This window comes from Cervus elaphus, chromosome 10, assembly GCF_910594005.1.
Source record: "Cervus elaphus chromosome 10, mCerEla1.1, whole genome shotgun sequence".
In the NCBI taxonomy this organism is placed as follows: Eukaryota; Metazoa; Chordata; class Mammalia; order Artiodactyla; family Cervidae; genus Cervus; species Cervus elaphus.
Window position 1 is genome coordinate 48,917,246 of NC_057824.1, and position 21,194 is coordinate 48,938,439.

At 49.2% G+C, this 21,194-nt stretch overlaps 1 protein-coding gene and 1 non-coding gene across 4 annotated transcripts in view; one reads left to right on the plus strand and one right to left on the minus strand.

The window, feature by feature from the left end:
- The window catches only part of COL26A1 (collagen type XXVI alpha 1 chain), a 165,507-nt gene that overhangs the window by 56,573 nt on the left and 87,740 nt on the right, over positions 1-21,194 (minus strand). The window lies entirely within an intron of this gene.
- Positions 11,635-11,741, plus strand: LOC122702387. The gene has a single exon (XR_006343247.1). It is a non-coding gene; the product is annotated as a U6 spliceosomal RNA (small nuclear RNA).

The following is a 21,194-nucleotide window of genomic DNA, read 5'->3' on the forward strand; positions in this document are numbered from 1 at the left end:
GGGGATTTCACCAAAGCCGGTGACAAACAAGTCAAAGAAGACACACTACTGCTCATTAGCCTCCAAGAGTCTTCGCTGAACTCAAACTGGCATCAGGAGGGAACTCGTGGGTGGGCAGTGTGTGGAGGACACCAAGCATGTTGCAGATACACACATGAAGCTTCGTGGCGTAGGATGCTCCCCAAGGCACACCAGGTTGCTCAGAGCCAGCCTGAGAATCCAGAGCTCCCAACCCCATGCCCAGATCTCACACCTGGAATCTCAATCACTCTGACGCAACTTGGATGGTCCCCGAGGATGGATGCCCTGGGAAGCACCAGGGAACCCAGCCTAGGAGGCAGCCCCGGGATTTAGTTTTCCTATAAAGCAATCGGAGGGCTTTAGTTTGCAGCAATTTCTAGACTAGAAGCTTCCTTCCACCACATGGCTCTTTTCAAATGGACATGGTGAGGGAGATTAAAGAGCAGAGCAGTGACGCCCACTGTCCCTGAATCCCCTCCCCAATCTGGAATCCTCCTCTTGGAACTCCATGGCTTCTTTCTGAAACATGGGTCTGAGTTCCGCTCGATCCCTGCTCATCAGTCTTGAATGGCTCCCCATCGCTGACAGTTCAAGTCAGCCTGGGCAGGCGGCATCACGGTGTGCGGCCATGCACTCCACACACCCAGAGAACCACTCAGTTCTCCTGGAATCTGCGTCCATGTTTCTGCATTCACTGTTCCCCCACCAAGAGGACTTTCCCAAAGCATTTCACCTGGCCAATTCCTCCTCCTCTTTCCAGGCCCGCCTCCTCAAGGAAGCCCTTTCAGGTCCCTGCGTCCTCCTCTGCTATGGTACATATAAAGCTATAAAGGGCTTCTTTGATGGCTCAAGACGTAAAGAATCTGCTCCTGCAAAGCAGGAGGCATAGTTTCGATCCCTGATTCGGGAAGATCCCCTGGAGAAGGAAATGGCAACCCACTCCAGTACTTTTGCAAGGAAAACCCCATGGACAGAGGAGCCTGGTGGGCTACAGTCCATGGGGTCGCAAAGAGTCGGACATGACTGAACACTCATGCGTGGAAAGCCATATGTAGTTTACCTGTCTCTCTGTCTCCCTGCTGACTAACGTGAGCTCCTCAAGGACAAGGACTGGGTCTTATTTTCCTAAATTTTCTACTTGCTGCCTTAGTGCTTTGGGCCATATAGATCATGACAGGTTATGAGTTCAGGTCCTGGCCCTGGTGCTTAGGTGCTGGGTGAGCTCAAGCAAGCTATTCAACTTCTCTCGACCTTGAGAGATGAGCTTCCCTGGCTACAAAGTGATGCCAGCCTCTCACAGTAGCTGGGGATTCAGTGAAGATTCAATGTCTTTATAAGGCTGAGCCCAGTTCCTCGCATGCGAGGTGCTCGGCACAGGACAACTGGAATGAGAGGAACATGAAATGGGATGAATTTCCTACCGCCCTTGCCCCAGAGCGCAGCTCGAAATCCTGGGAGTGCGGAGCGATCGCCTGCCTTGCCCGCCAGCAGCCACACTGTCAACGCCCTACTTCGCTTCCCAAATGCTGCAGACCCATTTTGGTAGCAAACTAGATTAAGAAGAAGAGAAAAAAAAAAAAAAACGAAGGCTAAAGATGATGAAAGTTTTCCAGAAGGCCAGACAGCATACTGTGAGCCATGAGCACCCACCCCTTGGGGGCATCTTACTGTGATGAGGCCACGCTGCCTCTGGTACCCGGCAGGTATACATTGTGAGTGTGTGTGCTTACTGGCGTCCTGTCCGACTCTTTGCGACCCCATGGACTGTAGTCCGCCAGGCTCCTCTGTCCTTGGGGATTCTTCAGGCAAGAATACTCGAGTGGGTTCCCATGCCCTCCTCCAGCGGATCTTCCCAACCCAGGGACTGAACCCAGGTCTCCCGCATTGCAGGTGGATTCTTTACTGTCTGGGTCACCAGGGAAACCCAAGAATACTGGAGTGGGTAGCCTATCCCTTCTCTAGGGGAACTTGCCAACCCAGGAATTGACCTAGGTCTCCTGCAGTGTAGGTGGGTTCTTTACCAGCTGAGCTACCAGGGTGTACGTTCCTTCCTGCTAACCCCCAACAGAGGTCAACAGCCAAAGCCACTCTGCTCCTGAGACCTGAACGGCTCCTGCTGGATGTGGCCTGCCATGAGATCCGTGGACCTGGCCACAGTCTATTGGTCCAGAAGTCAGCTGGTTTGAGACCTTGCTCCATTCCAGACAGTAGCAAATTATCTTGGAAAGTGTCATGGCAATTCTGCCCGGAGACACAGGGATGCTGGGAGCCGGGTCACATCAAGGGACGCCGAGCCACTTTCTGGTTTATGCAGGGGATCTCGGAAGGCCCCAGGCCCAGAGTGGATGGGGTGCTCAGCCTGCGGGGGGCTGTGGACAGCCCCGAGCCTGTCCACAGAGCCTGCTTGTGCCCTTGAGCCGAATCCCAATGCCAGAAGTCCCCTGGGAACTTGGCGAGCTTCTCTTGGGGAAAAAGGGAAATTGAGGCCACGTGCTTCGCAATGCCCCGAGCTGTGAAAGCTCGGGTAACATTATGGCCCGGCGCTGCGTGCCGGTGACAGCGAGGGGTGGCGACTCCTCTTCCCAGACAGCTCCCTGACAGTCTGACATTCTCAGCGGATAGTGTAATGCCTCTTTAAGACAGCCCTTGAAATCTTTTCTTCTCTGGGCCAGAAGAGTATCAGGTCAATTAATTTCTCCAACCATGGCAGCTCCTTCAGGCTGCACGTGCCAGAGGGCAGGTTTAGAGGCAGCGGGGACGGTGGGGCGTGATGAGCAGCATCCCCCTCCCCCAGAGATAAGACGAATCACAGCCAGTGCGGGGCAGCAAGTGACAAGTTCTGATTCCGAGAGGGGGTCTTGCTTGCAACCTGCGGTGATCTGGACAGCTGACGTATGCTCGCCATCACGGAGCAGGGCCAAGCCAAGTCACGTTCACGCCATTAAATCAGTGCAGCTGGGGAACCATAGCCTGGGGAGGAGTGAGGCCTGACCCCCCGCCACGCCTCCCTTCGCTTAATTCACTCACTCACTCACTCATTCAACAAACCAGCCGTTTGCTAGATTTGACTCGGGCCCACAACTCAAATCAGGCACAACTCAACGTCCTGGAACTTACAGACCATCTTGGCCCTCAAGGAACCCTGACTCTGGAGCACAGGTTCTTAGCCAAGGTCTAAGGATAGAAACCAGGAGTTTGTGAACTGTGATGGGAAATAGAATTAGAACTTTAAAAACTTTTATTTTTAAATTTATTTTTGGCTGTGCTGGGTCTTTGTTGTTGCACAGGCTTTTCTCTAGTTGCGGCGAGTGAGGGATACTCTCTAGTTGAGTTCTCCGGCTTTTCACTGAGGTGGTTTCTCTTATAGGGGAGCATGGGATCTAAGGCGTGTGGGCTCAGTAGCTGCAGCTCCCGGGCTCCAGAGCACAGGCTCAGTAGTTGTGGGGCATGGGCCGAGCTGCTCTACCGTATGTGGGATCTTGCTGGATCAGGGGTCGAACCTGTGTCTCCTGCACTGTAGACTGATTCTTTACCACTGAGCCACCAAGGAAGCCTTATTTTCACCAGCCTCTAGCTGAAATTCAGCATTTCTTTCCACAGTGATCACATTAACAGCAACATGAACAATGCAGAGGTAGAAATATCACACATACATATATATACTTACTTATTTGGCTGTGCCGGGTCTTAGCTGCAACATGTGGGATCTAGTTCCCTGACCGTGAATGGAACCCGGGCCCCCTGCATTGGGAGCACGGAGTCTTGGCCATTGAACCATCAGGGACCAGTCCTTGTTTTTGCTCTTAAGAAAAAACAAAGGAGGCTTTTCCTAGAAGGTCCCACTGTCTGAGCAAGAAGAGAGAGGAAAAAAATGTCACTTCCGCAAAAGTTCAGTTCTTATCCTCTTAAGGGCTTCCCTGGTGGCTCAGATGGTAAAGAATCTGCCCACAATGTGGGAGACCCAGGGTTCTATCGCTGGGTCAGGAAGATCCCCTGGAGAAAGGAATGGCAGCAAGCTCTAGTATTCTTGCCTGGAGAACCCCCATGGATAGAGGAGCCTGGAGGGTTACCGTCCACGGAGTCGCAAAGAGTTGGACAAGACCGAGTGTTTGAGCTTGCACAAACACACGCGCGTGCACACACACACACACACACACACACGTGGCGGAAATATTCCCACTGTGCCCCAAGCCACCAAAACTACATCACTGAATGCAAAGGTGGGAGAGTGCTCATGAGCGAGCAGGCAGGGGCTCTGGAGCACAGCTGACAAGACCACACAGGGGAAAAACTCTGCTGCCCCCATTTCACAGACGAGGAAACTGAGGCTCGAAGAGCTTCCCTGGAGACTCGGAATTGATGTATTTCCACTTTACCACAAGGCCTCCCGGAAAAGCGCATTCTTCTCAGAACTGCCCTGGAGAGCTGGCAGAGGAGAGATTGACAGAGAGACTATGGGGGATGCTGTGACTGCCAGGAGCCAGCTGCAAGGGGAGCTCCACCATCCACAGACCCCTGGGCAGAGGGGCTCAGCCCGCCCCTGTCCCACCGTGCCCCCTGCAGCCCTGAGCCCCAGGTGACCTGCCGGCTCACACAGCTTGCAGAAGGGACCAAGCCTGCAATTCCCCCCAGTGACAGATACATTTTTTTTAACCACATGAGCAGCCACCCAGCAGGCAGTATTTACATTTTCCCTGCAAATGCTTTTTATTGTTTTGGTTTTTTCTTTAACGACCGCCTTTCTTCTGAACCAAACAAAAACTCTTTTGTCCAAGCAGTCCCAGGCACCCTGGAATGTTGTCTGCTCCCCCAGGGACCACATGGGTCCATCTGCCTCTGGACAGTCAGTGGGAGGACAGAGCTGGAGGCTGGGACCTGGCCGCGGTGTGACCTTGGGCTGCTCACCTGACCATCCTTGGTACGTTCATCCCCACACCTCACAGGGATGCCCAAGGGTCAGCGAGAGCAGACGTGATGGGCTCAGGGTGGGCGCTGGCACACAGGGAATTGCTCGGAGCCCTGCAGGGTCCAAACTGGCCCTGGGGCCTCGGCAGGGACATGAGCAAATTGGCAGGTGACTTGGTCTCAGGGTCGTGTCGAGCCCTGGGTGGCTTACTGTCATTTTCTCCCAGGGTGACAAAGGATGGAATGTATCTGGCACCTCTTTCCCTGGCTCTGACAACTGAGAAGACCCCCAGCTTTGCACTTCCTACAGCTGGGTCAAGGCTCACACACCCCCAGCACCCCCACCCCCACCCGACTTTCTCACCTGTCAGACCTGAGCTCACAGATTCCCAGTGAGGCTACAACAGAGAACATCCCCAGCCCAGCTGAGTGTCCACACGTTCCAATCCCATGAGGAAACGTGACTTTGGCTGAGAAATTCCAGGGTTTAAACCACAGCGCCCCCAGCTCCACAGACTAAAATCTTTTGCTAAAGGACCCATTCTCACAAAAGGGGGAAAAAAAATATGGTTCTCGTACAAACATTAAATGAGCACGTGTCAAAGATTTTATTTAACATATTAATTAAAGGGGGAACAAACCAGTAAGACACTACAAGCATTTCAAAGGAAAGTTCTTTACAGCCACAAGACCATGTAGGCAAACAAGGGATGCTGGGATGAATTTACAAAGAAACGCAAACAGGCCCATCCCGAGGGCCATAACCAGCTGCATTCCACTGGACTCCATTAATTTACGTTAATACGGACAAGGACTGTTCGCGTTATTCCTGGTGTGGTACAGCTTTACAGGGCTGTAAAATACCTCAGAGACATCGGGAGGTGGGGATCACCCAGAAGAACACACTGGACAGGAGACATGGTCAACTTTTTCCCCCTTTCAAAGTCTGCAGCTTCGCTGGGATGATGGAAAAGCTCTGGAGACCAATGCCAGGCGATGGTTGCACAACAAACGTGAACGGACTTAATATCATGGCCCTGTGTGCTTAAAACTAGTTAAAATGGTCAATTTGTTCTTATGTACATTTTTACCACATTTTCTTTTTTTTTTTTTTAAAGGCTTCCATGTAAAAGATACTGTACCAACCCCATCAGTGACATGGTGGGTTCACTTTGTGGCCACAGAGACCAGTGCTGTGAAGGGCTTTGACCTGCCCCGGGGGCTCCTTTCTGCCCAGAGCCCCTTCATACCCAGCTTTAGAGGGTAGGCATCCCTTACAGGGGATGGGCAACTCAAGGGCTCGGGTGTGGGCTGGAGACCTCAGGCCTACACGTGAACTTGACCATCCCAGAATGCCGGGAGCCAGCACACGAGATCCCGCCCATGACAAGGTCATGAGGAGAAGACCTGACAAGCAAGGCAAGTCAGGACTTCAGGGATTTCGAAAAGCTGCCCCGGCGCTCACCTTAAAGATGACATCTGTCTTTCTGATGCTTGCTATATTAGACTACTCCCTAATTTCTGTGACACGGGTAGAAGGCCTTCCCCGATCTCTTTCCAAGCAGAATCAACTTAGAACTTTAATCAATATGTCCCCCGGATGGTGGTATCCTATAAGATTATCCAGGATGAAAGGAGTGTTTCAATTTAGACCCCTTTGCTGGCATTCTAGCCTGCTTGGCAAATGCGTACTAATGTACATGACTGCTCACAACACCTTAATCATAAACAGCATAAAAAACCTGATTACACAAGAGGCCCTAATAGGCACAGAGCCCTTCGCGGGGTGAGAAAGCCCTATTAGAGAACACAAAAATATTATTCTAAAAGTGGTTATAGTTAAAGATTTAGAAAAATAAGAGTTTAGAATTGTTAATTTTAACCAGGAATGCTAAACAGGGGCTGCCTCACCGGAGCTGCAGAGTCTGTGTGTGGTAAACCTTTTAGATAAATTTAACTGATAACTTCTGCAAAAGGACTGACCTTTGTGTTCAATAAAGAATAGATTACAGAAAACAGCTTTGTACTCACCTAGGTCATAAAATGTCAATAGGCCTCCAGGCCAGAAGATAATGTACAAGACTCTCATAAACAAAGAAGTATGCAGAAAACACCCTGGTTTCATGAAGGACAAGCTGATGGATGTTAAACTATCTTCCCCTTAGAAATGTACCAACTTAGGGTATAAAGGCTACAGTGAAAAATAAAGCATTGCCAGGCCCTGCTGCACATCCCCAGTCTGGTCTCTCTTTCTCTCTCTCTTTTTCTCTCTCTTTCTCTCTCTCTCTCTCTCTTTCTCTCTCTCTCTCTCTCTCTCTCTTTCTCTCTCTCTCTCTCTCTCGCCGACGCCATTCATCCTGAGGGTACCCCTGGATCCTGCTGAGGCTGGACCTCGGCACTGGAGGAGGGAGAGGAGCCCTGGACTCCACTCTCCTTGAAGCCCCTTCAAAGCTTATCCCCAGGCAGGGCGGCTGGTCCTAGCCCCTTCCTTTCTTATCAAGTGCGCCCAAGAAGGTGTCCAGGATGGTGGGGAAGAGCACCGAACGCTTGCTCAGAAGGGAAAAGGTGAAGGTCACGTGGAGGACGCTCCCCCATCCCAGCCCCGGGTGCCAGGTCAACCTCCAGCCCCCAAGCCTGGCAGCAGGCAGAGGGGGCAGGCATGGCTGGGGAGCCCAACATGGGGTCGGGGCACTCAGACTACAGCCCAGGCTGCCCGGTGAGGAGAGGGCTCAGGATGCAGACAGCTGCCTCTTCCTCGGCCTCCTGGGTACCAACTGCCCTGGGGACGGGAAAGCCCCTGAGGTCTGGCAGGCTGTGCACCCCTGGGCTGAGAGTCTGGACTGTGTATAGCCCTGAGGCACAGGGTACCAAAGAGACCTTTGGGTCTCCCCCACTCCCAGCGCCTGGAGGAAGAGAAGTCCCCAGAACCCGTGCTCCTAGAGGCTCTTTCCCTGAGTCACAGAAAGCACCGTGGGGGCAGGAGACCTGGTGGAGCTGGGACAGGCTGCCCTGTGCCCTGGACACACTCAGCCTTCAGGAGCGAGATCCACAGGCTTGTCCAGGACTTGCACATGCCTGCAACACCTCTGTTGTCTCTCTCGGGCTCAGTGGTGGTGCTGGGCAGAGAATGCCAGACTCAGCGAGGGGCAGTCACCATCCCGGGGTCAGCCATGAGCAAGAGGACTCAGGTCACCAAGTTTGGCCTCGGGTCCAGGCCCAGCGGCTCTGAGGGCAGTGTTCCTGCTCACGTGGCCTTGCCCTTGTCCGGGAGACACCTCCTTGGGGCTTCGTCCCTCCTAAACGTCCAGAGTCCAAGTTCTCTTCCCCACAGAGGTTCTGCTCATCTCTGGGTTTTTCGAACATCTGTGCCTCCTCCTCCCGGCCCTGCATCCTCTCGGCTCCCTTCGTCTGTCTCCCCCAGCACCCTCTGGCCTCCTCTCCCACGCCTGCCTGGAATTCCCTTAATTGGGAGCTGTCGGCCTGGGCTCCCTCCCCCTCCAGCCCCTGGACTGTGTTGAGTTCCCAGTGCCTGTCTGATGACCACGGGGGCAAACAGAGAACTCCGGCCTCCCTGGAGATTGCCCAAAGGCTTTAGAATTAATAGTATGGAGTCTGATTCCAAAATAGCATAAATTACATCCTGGAATCCATTACGTTCTGATCTGTTAGGCAGGAGGAAACGTGGTCTGTAGCAAAATAAAAGACATCCTGGAACCCATTACGGACTCTGATAGAAGACAAAGGCAGCAAAAAAAAAAGGGACATTATGGGATCGACGTGCCTTATAAACGACGTGTTGGCATCCCCCTTCCACCGGGACGTGGATTAACAACAGATGTACTACACTAATGTCGATTTGTATGCTAATCTAAAACAACTGCATGGCCTTTGCAGACAGAAATGCTATAAATGCAGCCGGGGTCCTATTCCCCACAGCTGCTGGGGACAGAGACAGCGGTCGGCTGGAGGGGTGGGGGTCTGGCTCCAGCCCTTCCCCTCAGAATCGCCTGTGGGGGGCCCCCAGCTCAGGGTCAGAGCCCCCAGCCTCCTCATATCTCAAGGTCTCTGCTGAGCCTGGTATGTGAACCCCAAGGCCTGAGGCAACCCCCAAGACTGCAGTAAGGCAGATACATGCAGGCTTGGGTTCTGAAGGAGAATTGGAATTGAGAATTCATTAAGGTCCTCTGCGGGGTTTGATCCCTGACCAAACGTTTCCCAAGTTCAGGCATGCTGGAAGGTGAGGAAGGATGCCAGAACATCAGAGAATCTCAGACCCCCTGGGATGACTTAGGCACCCACAGCACCATCCAGGATGGGAGTCAGAGGCTGAGCAAGAGCATGGAGCCATTCCAGAGTCACACGAACACAGCGGCCAGGAGTGGACCCACCCCAAGCCTCCCCTGTCCACTCCCCAACAGCCCAGGCAATACAGGTTTGTAACAGCCTGCTCACAAGAGTGTCAAGACAGTCTGTCTGTCTTGACAGTTCTGTCCCACCAAAGAGCCTTTCCCGAGCCCTCTTCAAGGTCAGGCTCTGTCCGAGATACTGAGATAAATCAGATGATGATCCCAACATTCTGGCCAAAGTAGTCATTCAGAAACAGGTCAGGGGACAGAGGCTGGGACCATGAGGACCACATCTGTGCTGGTCCATGAGCTCCCAACTGTATGTCCCAGTGGAGCCTGGGTGTCCTCTGAAAACACAGTTGCCTATGGCACAAAGGATCCAAACTCACACTTATCACAGAGCACTCACACCCGACTTTAGAATGTGTCTACAACTACACACGTGTCTGGTATGGCATGACATGACTAGCCCCTGAAGCCAAGGGGAGAACCCCTCACACAGGGGAGCTGAAAGGCTGATTGGGCTCCCCTGCTGTTGGGGCTCTGGCAGAAGCAGCATCACCTCTCAGGGCCAATGTGTCTAGAGCTGACCTCTGGCTGCCTCCCACCTCCCTGCGGGTCTCTGGCCCTTTTCCTCCCCTGGTAGAAACAGACAATGTGACTCAGAAGGCAGAATCCAAATTTTGGCTCTACTAGATGAGAAGTGGCATCTCACACGAGTTCCTTAATCTCTTCTGCTCCCGTTTCTTCACATGCAACGCTACCTTGAAGCATTGCCGAGAATTGAGAAAGTAGGACAGGCTTCATAGTGACTCAGATGGTAAAGAACCTGCCTGCGATGCAGGAGACCCTGGTTCGATCCCTGGGTTGGAAAGATCCCCTAGAGAAGGAAATGGCTACCCACTCCAGTATTCTTGCCTGGAGAATTCCATGGACAGAGGAGTCTGGTAGGCTACAGTCAGTCCATGGGGTTGCAAAGAGTCGGACATGACTGAGCAATCAACACTTTTTTTTTTCAAGAAATAGGACACTTTCCTGGCATAGTGCCGGACACTTAGAAGGTGTCTGAGAAAAGTTCCTACCTTTCTATCCTGCCTGAGGCAGAGACAGATATAATCACCCCATATCCCTACATTTCCTTGACCCTTTGGAGTTGACCAGGGCCACATGACTAGCTTCGGACAGTAAGCTATAAGAGGTTGAGGCAGTGAAAAGTCCACGGCTTTTCAATTCCCCACTTATACTGGGTGCAGGTGCAAGATGGTGGAACTTCTGTCAACTTGGGGCCCTTAGGGTCTCTGACATGCTGAGCCCTCCACTGCCCTGCACCAGACATGCAGCTCGAGCAAGAAAGTAACTTTTGTTGGATCAACTCCCCTCTAAGATCATGGGGCTGTTTGTTACCAAGTATAACCTGGTCTATTCTGACTGTCACAATATCCTATGTCATGGGGTTATATGGATGGTATGAAATAATATATATTATTGTAACTAGCATACCTTTGAAAACAAAGATATGTATAGTCAAAGCTATGATTTTTTCCCTAGTTATGTAAGGATGTGAGAGTTGGACCATAAAGAAGGCTGAGCACCAAAGAACTGATGCTTTCAAATTGTGGTGCTGGAGAAGACCCTTGAGAGTCCCTTGGACAGCAAAGGGGTCAAACCAGTCAATACTAAAGGAAATCAACCCTGAATATTCATTGGAAGGACTGATGCTGAAGCTGAAGCTCTAATACTCTGGCCACCTGATTCGAAGAGCTGACTCACTGGAAAAGATTCTGATGCTGGGAAAGATTGAAGGCAGGAGGAGAAGGGGACGACAGAGGATGAGATGGTTGGATGGCATCACTGACTCGATGAACATGAGTTTGAGTGAGCTCCAGGAGACGGTGAAGGACAGGAAAGCCTGGCGTGCTGCAGTCCGTGGGGTCACAGAGAGTCAGACAGGACTTAGCAACTGAACAACAAACAACTAGCATACCATGTGAACACTAACTTTTAGTTTATTGTTTTCTTCCTTAATTTATTCCCTCTTAGAATAAATTTAGCACAACTAAAGATTACAATCTGCACTGGGAGAAAATTAGTTATTTTATTTTCAAAGACCTCCAACTAGGCTACCCACAAATATCAAAAAGAAAAAGAAAAAACACATATGGTATCAATGTAACAGTAATAATCACTGCTAGCATTTATTGAGCACTTGTTCTATGGCTAGATCAATTATGTAAATCCTTAACTGATTCTGATTACTCTTTGTAGAAGGCAACATTATTCCTACATCCTAAGTGGAGAAATTGAGACAAAAGGAAATTAAGAATGGATTTCAGGTTCTAATAGATGGTATATAAGAAAATCAGTGCTCGCTTCGGCAGCACATATACTAAAATTGGAACGATACAGAGAAGATTAGCATGGCCCCTGCGCAAGGATGACACGCAGATTCGTGAAGCGTTCCATATTTTAAAAAGAAAAAAAAAGAAAAAGAAAATCAGAAAAACTTCTTTCTATAAGCACTTAGAAATACTGGATTAAAGAAGAAATGCTGGATAAAACACAATGCAAATTATTTTAAATGCACAGCTGAGTTCCGAAGAAAGAAAGGAAGTATTTACAAGAATAAAGAGGAAACTGAAAATAGAGTAGATACTATATGAGCAGATGCTCTAACTGGACTTGGGAAATGAGGGAGGGGGTTATCACTACAGTAACACTGGCTGCTTCACTGTGATGTTTACACACCATTCTGCTTTCAGTGTCCATGAAGGGGGAAAGGGCAGCATGCCCCATGAAAGGTTTTCTAGAAGACTATCTGTCAGTCAGCACAGGGAGGGAACAATGAAGCTTCTCTCTTTTCCCTAGATTTAAACAGAAAATTTCTACTGATGCAGCCAAATCTCAAGCCTGTGCCTTGTGTGGACCTGGGGTTTGAACTGATATTATAAACCCAGAACAATTTACCAGAAATCCACAAACCAAGAAATTAACATAAAAATCCATTCCTAGCTAGTGATATTCTGGAGTGCCTTATAACACTCTATGGGAGAATGGTTCCATAATCCAGGCTACAGGGGATTCTTACAAAAAAAAAAAAAAAAAAGCTGTAACAAAGAAGAGCTCCCTATTAAAAAAAGATACATAAAAAACAAGGAAAACAGCTATTATAAGGGAGAGAGCAAAGAAGACAGCCAGGAAGATTAAATCCCAACAACAGGAGAAAATAAAATAACAATAATAAAGAAAATATGAAATGGCCGATTCAAGCTGAAGTTTGACAGAAAACAACAAAATTATGTAAAACAATTATCCTTCAATTAAAAAATAAATAAAGAATATTTAAAAATAAATAAATAAATTTTTTTAAATGTAAAAAAAGAAATATATATACATATGTTTTAAAATATTAGAGAGTGGGGGTTTCTTTGGTGGTCCAGTGGTTAAAATTCTGCACTTCCAAAGCAAGGGGCATGGGTTTGATCCCTGGTCAGGGAACTAAGATACCACATGCTACATAGTGCCACAGCCAAAAATAAATAAGATTTTTTAAAAATAAAATATTAGAGAGCTAAAAGAAAAATGCTAAAAATTGGATAGAAATGGAAAAGAACAAAATATAACCTATGGGAATTAAAAATATGCTAATTAAAAATAAAAATGAAATGGACAGGTAAAAAGGCATATTGGATATTGCTGAGAAGAATATTAATAAAAGTTGTATCTGAGGAAATTTTGTCCAAAGTGCAAAAGTGAAACACAAAGAAGGAGTGGTTAAGAGACATGGATGACAGAATGAGGACCCTATCTTTCTAAAAAGAGTTCCAGAAGCAACAAATAGAGAAAATGATAAAGAAGAAAAATCTGGAGAGATTATGACCCAGAATTTTCTAGAACTGATTTTAAAATATATGGATCTTCATATATCAAGGGTTCAAGGATTGTAGGGGGTCATAAACAGATAAATAAGCTGATCCATACAGTGAATCTGCAGACAAAATCTTATAACCAGCCAAAGCAAAAGGATGAACTATCTCCAAAGACATCTTCAGTAGACCTCTCAATAGCAACAATAGTCCAGAAAATAATGGTATAGTAGCTCCAATGTGCAGGGGAACATGATTACCAACCTAGAATTTTATACCCAACTAAACTATCATTCAAGAGTCGGGACAACATACAAACATTTTTGGACAAACAAAAGAAGCTGAAACTAAGATATACTAGGGGAATGAAGATCTTTAAATCAATATACAGTATCTCATCTACCAGAGTACAAAAAAAAAAAAATCACATTTGGCAACACCGAATATTGGTAAAAATATAGAGTAATGGGGAACTTTCATACGGTGCTGGTGGAATGGAAAGGAAAGAATGGGATTGGAGAGCAAAACAGCAAAACACTGTCTAGGGGCTTGCTCTAGTTTGAGCAAGCTCCAGGCGTTGGTGATGGACAGGGAAGCCTGGCGTGCTGCAGTCCATGGGGTCACAAAGAGTTGGACTGAACTGAACTGAGGTGCTTCTCTGGTGGCTCAGATAGTAAAGAATCTGCCTGCAATGCAGGAGACCCAGGTCCAAACACTGGCTCAGGAAGGTCCACTGGAGAGGGAAAATGGCAGACCACCCAGTATTTCTGCGTGGGAAACCCCATGGACAGAGGAGCCTGGTGGGCTGCAGTCCATGGGGTTGCAAAGAGTCAGACACAACTTAGCAACTAAACCAGCACCACAGCAGGAGAATTAAAGATCAGCTTTCTCAGTCTGGGCAAGCCCGTGCCTGTGTGCAGGATGATCTGAGGGCATTCTCTATTTGTATTTGTGAAAAAGTGAAAGCAGTATGTCTTTCAGTGGGAGGATAATAAATAAACTGTAGTACATTCATGCAGGAGACTCCTAGAGAGTGATCAATGAACTAGAGGTTAAAAGGTCATCATGGGGACTTCCCTGGTGGTCCAGCAGATAAGACTCCAAGCTCCCAATGCAAGGGGTATGAGTTCAATCCCTGGTTAGGGAACTAGATCCCACATACTGCAACTAAGAGTTTGCATGCAGCAACTAAAGATTTCACATGCCACAACAAAGACCCAGGGCAGCCAAATAAACAAATAAAGACTGTTACAAACTGAGTTCACAGATTTAAGTGAAAAAGCAAACTGTAAAAGCATGCATTCAGCAGAATATTATGTATGCAAATTTAAAAACATGCAATCATATATACTTTTATAGATATTCTATGTGTTAGTCACCCAGTCATGTCTGACTCTTTGTGGCCCCATGGACTGTATAGCCAACCAGGCTCCTCTGTCCATGGAATTCTCCAGGCAAGAACACTGGAATGGGTAGCCATCCCCTTCTTCAAGGGATTTTCCTGACTCAGGGATCAAACCTGGGTCTCCTGCATTGCAGACAGATTCTTTACCATCTGAGCCACAAGGGAAGTATATATATGTAAAATAATAACACAGAAATTTGCCTCAGAAGGGCACACACCAATTTGAGGTTAGTGTTTTGTCTGGGAAGGAAAAAGAGAAAAGGCATGGATGGTGGGACTTCAGCTGTACCTGGCTTTAGTCATACTTGTTAATATTTCATGTCTTTAAGACACTGTTTTGAATTATTTTAAAATAAAAAATTTTAAAGTTAAAAAAATTGTTTTGAGGCAAATAGGACATAATGCTGACAATCACTGTTAAATCTCAGTAGTGGGTACCTATGTCTCTTATGGGGTACTTTTTATGCACTTTTTAGTTAGTTTGAAACAGTTCCTATGTACAATTTTTAAATTAAGAGTTTAACTTGACCATGTGGATGGTAAGAGGTACTAAGGGTTACTGAGCCAAGTTCACCTGCCTCCACAAAGGAACAGCACTCTGTTTTCCTTGGCTTATGTGTTTTCTGCAGAGATGTAAGGTACACATTTGTCAACACTCTCTGAGGACTTCTTTGGTGGTTTAGTGGCTAAGACTCCACGTTCCCAATGCAGGTTTGATCCTTGGTCAGGGAAGTAGATCCCACCTGCCACAACTGAGTTTGCATGCCTCAACAAAAAGATGCCCTGTGCCACAACTAAGACCTGGTACAGCCAAAAAACAAACAAATAAATAAACACTCTCCTGAAACCCCACTGAAGTGACAGGAAGCTTTTGGGGGTTTGGTTTTTTAAAGATATAAACTGACAAGGATAAAGAAAAGAGGAAAGAAACTGACTGCAGCAGAAATGTGAAAACTGCAAAACAAATGCAGAAACGGGAGCAGCCTTTGCTGACCCAAGTGTTGAGTCCCGAGTCAGCAGGGAGATGGGCTGAGAAAAGCTCGGTTCCCTCCTGCAAAGGGCAGTGCATCAGGTACTGAGAAAAGGGAAGTTCTGTGGAGGTGCTAAAAATAGGACAGATGTGAAGTCTACAAGGAGGAAGACATTTCAAGGTACTCACATCACTCAGGCAGAAAACTGGAGACTTATTCTCTGGAGAGAAAAAAAAGGATCTTGTGATGGAACGATACCAGGTGTGAAGCGGGGTGAGGGAGCCATGCTGAAAGCTCGTGGGTTAAGTGCAAGTTAACACTCAAAGGGTCAGACCCGCCCCACCCACCCCTCCCCGCCGTCTCAGCTTCCTTTGTGCAGGTGGCCAGACGTACAGCCTCCAAGTTCAAGATCAGACAGATTATCTCAGGGGAATCTAACCAGTGCCCAAGAACATCACAGAGGGTTTATTACACACTCACTGCACATCTGCACACTCACACACAAACCTCACACACTAACGCACACATGTGCACCGACTTTACACACATCACTACACACAGCACACATATGACACACAGTCCACTCACCAACACACATATCCCCCACGTGCTCACGCGTGTCACATGCACCCACCACGCACAGACAGCACCCCTACCCCTCACACACGTCTGCACCTGCACCAGTGCTGTGCATACACGGACCATATGCATAGTCACCACACATATCCCATACTCACAAGGCACACGCACGCATCATAAACACAGATGCACACGATATATGCAAACAGCCCTGCTCTGTGAGTCCACCCTGTGACCTCGACCCTGGCCCTTGGTCTCTGAATGAGGCCTCTGGAGACCTATCCTTCTGCCAAGCCAACCCAGCTGATGACCTGCTTTTCTTCACCCTGCCCAGGGCTTCTCCCTCACAGCTCGGGGATCCCAGAGCTGGCTACAGCCATGGACCAACCCTGTATATAATCGTCCATTCATTCATTTATTCCTTACTGAGTGTGGCGTAAGTCCAAAGGCAGGACCTGGGTGTGATTTGCTCTTGGAGCAAAGTGACTTGCTCCAAGATCAATCACTTACCAACCATGTGGCTTTCATCTACCCACTTAAGCACTTAGCCTCACCTTTCTCATCTGTAAAATGGGAGCACTGTGATGCTTGCCTGTTCCCTGGGGTTACTGGGAAGGTAAAAGGAAATCATGTCCCAGGGCCAGGTACCAGGCAGCACGTGTTTCTCATGGGCCAGGCCCTGGTCTGGTTCCCTGGGTGCTCCCAGGAGCTGGGCACTTCTCAGGAGCCTTGAGAACCTCCTAAGACCCCTGCAGGGTAAGCCCCAATTTTCCCATTCATTGATGGGGAAAGTGAGGCTCCAGGAAATCATTTGCTTGTCCAGCATTTCGTAGCTAGGAAGTGGTGGGGGCAGATTTGACTGTAGGTGAAACCCCACATTTTTTTCCTTAGGGTGGCATCCTTGCAGACCAAAAAGCAGCAGAGAAAGATGCAACCCCCAGGCAGCTCAGAGAATAGTTGGAAAAATGAACATGTAGGCAATTGAGAGGAGGAGAAGGGTGGGAGGGAGAGAGTGGGGAGGGGCAGGAGGAGGAAACCCCAAGCCTGGGAGAGAAGTGCTGAAGGAGAGGCCCAGGCAATAAATAACTGTTCAAAGCAGAGCAAGGCACGGGGGTTCTGGAACATTCCAACCCAAGTCAGGAAATACAGCCCCCTCTGAGGGGAAGTTCAGGCAACGCTTGGCCCTAAAGAACATGTGGGAGGTTCTTGTGGGAACAGGGGACCCAGAGCCAAATGTACTCCCTCTGCAGAGCCCGAGGGTCCCCGGGAGGCCTCTCCTCCCCACGACACTTCAGTGGTAAGGAATGAGGGTTTGCGCACATCCTCCAGTGTTTATGGGCTCCGCAGAGCAGGTGGGCACTTCATAAATGCGACAAAATGGTGAAACAGTTGGCTGAGGACAGACCGTCCTCACCCCAGCTGCTCCGCGGTCCCCTGGGGGTCATTCTCCTGTGACGGGATGAACATGACCCTGGTCCACACATCCTGGGATCACAGAGCCTGTATCCTTCATTCACGCGGTATATACTGCCCTGTGGCACCGATGCCTTCTGAGACTGAATGGCTCCATCCACAGGCAAAGGCCTGAGCATCCTGCAATGCCAGCCGCCCCGTTCAAATGCTCGGTCATCCCTCTGCCACGCGCGTGACTCCTGCCGTGATGCACACCGGGGCATCTGGAAACAGACGCCTGCGTTGTGAGCAACAGCTGCTGGAGCCGCAGTGTGTCATTACCAGATGCCAGGGCCTCCCCTGCCTCAGATCTAGGGCCAAGGTAGGCATCCTCAGTGTATTCAGTACCACCAGCTTACAGAGGCGGTATTATAAAATGTTTATGTTTGACCTTCGTCCCCAGTTCCTGGAATCAAGCTCCCAAAACCCTTGGAATTTCCAGAGTGATGGGAGCCTCTTTTATTATTCACAAAGAGCCCCTTTCAAGCACACCTGAGTTCATGCTAATCAGGTGACTCCAGGTGGGTTCCTAGAGGGCTTTAGGTTGGGGGCTGGTGGCCAAAGGAACCAACCATCTGGTTAGGAGGTTGGAACTTTCAGCCTCAGCCCAGACCACTGGAGAGGGGAGAGGGGCTAGAGACTGACTGCAGTCACCAGTGACCATGACTAAAGCAACCGTGTCTATGTAATGGAATTTCCATAAAGATCCCAGAGGATGGGGCTTAGAGAGCTGGGTGGGTAAACACACAGAGGTGCTTGGGAGGGCGGTGCACCCCAGAGGGTGCGGAAGCTCAGCACCCTCCCCATCCCTCAACCTGCGGCTGTTCCATTTGGCTGTTCCTGAGTTGTATCCTTTATGATAAAACTGTAGTGGTAAGTACAGTGCTTTCCTGAGTTCTGTGAGTCACTCTAGTGAATTATCACACTCGAAGGGGTGTCATGGGAACCCACAGATGTGTAGTCAGCAGGGTGGCAGAGAAGGCCATGTGGCCTAGGGACCTCAGTGCAGCTGGCACCTGAAGTGGGGAGCAGTCTTGTGTGACGGAGCCCTTCATGTGTGGGGTGTCCTCTAACTCCGGGCAGTAGGTATCAGAATAGGAATTGGGAGTGTCAAACCCCCAGTAGCGGTCAGAGAATTGGAGAACTGCTGTTGGAACAATGTATTTGGTATCAGAAAGAAAAAAACAAAAGCACAACAGTGTCCATCTTTTCCACAAAGACATCCCCTCAATTTGTTGTTCAGTCGCTCAGTCGTGTCTGACTCTTTGCGACCCCTTGGACTGCAGCATGCCAGGCTTCCCTGTCCATCACCAGAGTTTGCTAAAACTCATGTCCATTGAGTCGGTGATGCCATCCAACCATCTCACCCTCTGTTGTCCCCTTCCCCTCAATTGCTACTGGCTTAACTTTCAGCCCTTTTCAGAGGAGACCCCAGGATCTCCAGAGGAGACCCCAGAGGCCCCCTCTTGACAGCACGGCACTTCACAGCCTCTGAAGCTGCTCCTTTGCCTTGCCACATTTCTCATCACCAAAGCTGCAGGAGGTTGGTCTTAAAATGCAAAAAGGCATTCCTTCTGCTCAACACACGTGTCTACTGCTTTGCTCTGCCAGGTCCTTAAAGATCAGGAGATGGAAACGTTTGTGCTGGAACGTTCTCTCTCTCTTCCATCCCCATTTTACAGATAAGGAAACTGAGGCCCTGTGAGGTTGAGACTTGCCCCAGGTCCACCCAGCTCAGCAGGGCAGCAATCCAGCTCCCGGGTGTCCGGAAACCAGCACTGGTCACTTCCTGCACTGGAGGAAGCTGCCACCTGGGACCAGAGTCTCCGTGAGCCCTGAGGGCCTTGCCCCAAGCACAGATGCCGGAAAGGAAGTGAAAAAGGAAGAAAGGGCCTCTCCTCCTTCTCCTCCTCTGAAAGCAGTCTTCCCCAGCACATGCTGGAGTCACAGAAATCTCTCGTTAAAGTTTTACAGTCTAACCACTGAACATGCTACTTTGTCTCCATAATTTATACCTGACCTGGGTGTCTAGACATGACATCATGGTAAGGTATGCCTCGTTCTGCGGGAAGTTTACAATAACCAGAGCTCCGCCTCGTTGTTACAACAGCCTTGCTCCTGCGGAGGAGAGCCCAGAACCACAGGCTCGCAGACCTCAAAGGCTCACCCCTCGCCAGCAGAACAACCCGGTTTCCAGAGGAGAAACTGACGGGCAGGTGACTTAATGAAGGTCACATACCCAGGAACAGTCTCGGCTTCTGGCCTCACGCTCCCAGTTCTGTCCACACCACCTGCCACCTCCCAGCTTCCATTCCGAGCAACATTGGTGCTGATCAGCTGCCTTGAAGGGGAATCGGTCGGAGCCCAGCCCCTGGCTGCAGACCTCCTCTCCCTCAAGGAGAACAGCACCTCGGCGGGTGAGATCACACCTGGCAGTCGACGCAGGACACCCAGCCCCGGCAGCAGGACTAAGGACCCTGATGCCCTCTCCCTCTTGGGGCCGCTCAGCGTCTCTGGCAGCTGACTGAACCCCACTTCCGTGGCCCCTGGTGCCTGGGAGTCTACGGGTTAAACCTCACATTGTGCTCAGACCTCAGTTCAGTTCAGTTCAGTCGCTCAGTCGTGTCCAACTCTGCGACCCCATGAACCGCAGCACACCCGGCCTCCCTGTCCATCACCAATTCCTGGAGTTTACCCAAACTCATGTCCATCGAGTCAGTGATGCCATCCAGCCATTTCATCCTCTGTCGTCCCCTTCTCCTCCTGCCCCCAGTCCCTCCCAGCACCAAGGTCTTTTCCAATGAGTCAACTCTTCACATGAGGTGACCAAAGTATTGGCATTTCAGCTTCAGCATCAGTCCTTCCAATGAACACCCAGGACTGATCTCCTTTAGGATGGACTGGTTGGATCTCCTTGCAGTCCAAGGGATTCTCAAGAGTCTCCTCCAACACCACAGTTCAAAAACATCATTTTTTCAGTGCTCTGCTTTCTTCACAGTCCAACTTTCACATCCATACATGACCACTGGAAAAACCATAGCCCAACTAGACGGACCTTTGTTGGCAAAGTAATGTCTCTGCTTTTTAATATGCTGTCTAGGTTGGTCATAACTTTCCTTCCAGGAGTAAGCGTCTTTTGATTTCATGGCTGCAGTCACCATCTGCAGTGATTTTGGAGCCCAAAAAAATAAAGTCTGACACTGTTTCCACTGTTTCCCCATCTATTTGCCATGAAGTGATGGGACCAGATGCCATGATCTTAGTTTTCTGAATGTTGAGCTTTAAGCCAACTTTTTCACTCTCCTCTTTCACTTTCATCAAGAGGCTTTTTTATTCCTCTTCACTTTCTGCCATAAGGGTGGTGTCATCTGCATATCTGAGGTTATTGATATTTCTCCCGTCAATCTTGATTCCAGCTTGTGCTTCTTCCAGCTCAGACATCAGTCACGTTCAAAAACAGCAGAGATTAAATCAACCTCCTCCCCTCACGTTTCTCACACACACATACACACACACACACACACACACACACACACACAAGGACCTAATAGATATTTTCAGGTCCATTTCAGCCCTAAAGCACCCATATTCAGAAGGAAAGGACACCATGATCAGTCGATGTATATTTCTGATACCTAGCACTTGGCATTGT